Source organism: Liolophura sinensis, chromosome 12, assembly GCF_032854445.1.
Source record: "Liolophura sinensis isolate JHLJ2023 chromosome 12, CUHK_Ljap_v2, whole genome shotgun sequence".
Classification (NCBI taxonomy): Eukaryota; Metazoa; Mollusca; class Polyplacophora; order Chitonida; family Chitonidae; genus Liolophura; species Liolophura sinensis.
In genome coordinates, this window is record NC_088306.1 from 29776902 (window position 1) to 29779074 (window position 2173).

Below are 2173 nucleotides of genomic sequence, written 5' to 3' on the forward strand. Positions count from 1 at the left end.
GGTGCATTTTAGAGCAAATATTAAAAGGTAACAAAATATTACATTACATGCTCAAGTTTCCATTCCTCCAGCACAAGATCTCTCAGAATCAGGCAAAATGAGAAACTTAAATCATGGGCAAAATTTTAGGAAAAATGCAATATTTGTCAGCGGTTAGACGTGCTTTTAAAGGTGGAGGAAACCAGAAACTCCACAGTAAACATAACCAGCGTTGTTTGTTTTGAGTAAAGAATTCTTCTCTCTACACGACGGACTGTCATTAACGTGATTGACTGGAACAGGGGTGCTCGGAATAAACCACCAACCTTTGGCGAGCTCCTATATGTGTTTTAAAGCAAACTAAACACGACAGCAACAGCAGGGAATGGTGTTTTTTTCTCACAGTTTGGAACAGTGATCTGTAGGTTGGAAATGTTGTGCAATCACACTCCTTCCATAAACAAAACATAGCCTCCATCCCAGTAATTCCGGACTGCGTCTTTTTCCTGTGAACTAGGGTGTTAATTGGCGATGATATACATGTACTCAGAGATGTATATTGAACTGAATCTGTCTACTCATTAGCAAGGTTCGTATTTATTAAGTAACGTACGAGTTAAGTCATTCATGTAAATTGCGAGTGGTTAAAAAGTAAAACTCAAAACATGGAAGTAAAACTCAGAACTGGGAAGAACAATTGTGGAATGTACTATGTTCTGCAGCAAAGAGTCAGTGTGGAAATTTTGAACAATACCTAGAGCCAAAAAATTTAATTGTAGCTGTGGTTGAAGTTTTGTCTTCGGCTTAAGTCGGAAGACGTTTGATAAATACGGGCCCACTGCCACTCCAAACATGTATTTGCTGTGAGGGAGTGCACGTGTGACTTATGACGCATTTCTGACTCCCACAGTTCTGATTTATGGTGGTTGTAACGGCACAGAACCCACGAGGCACCTCGCCCCACTTGCTACATATACTTTATGGTGGTTGTAACGGCACAGAACCCAGAAGGCACCTCGCCCCGCTTGCTCCATATACTTTATGGTGGTTGTAACGGCACAGAACCCAGGAGGCACCTCGCCCCACTTGCTTCATATACTTTATGGTGGTTGTAACGGCACAGAACCCAGGAGGCACCTGGCCCCACTTGCTCCATATACTTTATGGCGGTTGTAACGGCACAGAACCCAGGAGGCACCTCGCCCCACTTGCTCCATATACTTTGTGGTGGTTGTAACGGCACAGAACCCACGAGGCACCTCGCCCCACTTGCTCCATATACTTTATGGTGCATGTAACGGCACAGAACCCAGGAGGCACCTCGCCCCACTTGCTACATATACTTTGTGGTGGTTGTAACGGCACGGAACCCAGGAGGCACCTCGCCCCACTTGCTACATATACTTTGTGGTGGTTGTAACGGCACAGAACCCAGAAGGCACCTCGCCCCACTTGCTCAATATATTTTATGGTGGTTGTAACGGCACAGAACCCAGGAGGCACCTCGCCCCACTTGCTCCATATACTTTATGGTGCTTGTAACGGCACAGAACCCAGGAGGCACCTCGCCCCACTTGCTCCATATACTTTATGGTGCATGTAACGGCACAGAACCCAGGAGGCACCTCGCCCCACTTGCTCCATATACTTTATGGTGCTTGTAACGGCACAGAACCCAGGAGGCACCTCGCCCCACTTGCTCCATATACTTTATGGTGGTTGTAACGGCACAGAACCCAGGAGGCACCTCGCCTCACTTGCTCCATATACTTTATGGTGGTTGTAACGGCACAGAATCCACGAGGCACCTCGCCCCACTTGCTACATATATTTTATGGTGGTTGTAACGGCACAGAACCCACAAGGCACCTCGCCCCACTTGCTCCATACACAGGAATTACATGTACATTTTGGCCAGTAGGTAAAGAGGAATCTAGTCCTACACAATATGTTTTATAGCTCTGACTTGGCAAAACAGCGGCGCTTCTCCATAATGGAAGAAAAAGACTGAGTGATATCAATGCCGTGGCTATTTGGTTTTACCTCAGTTTGTTTGTACAGGCCGACAAAGAAACCCAGCTGGAACTCAACTCCAACATGCGACATCATTGGTTGAATCGCCTAAGCTTGTTGACAAATGATATTGCCTAATGTAGTTTAAACTCTAGCAAAGCATAAGACCAAAGTGTATCTA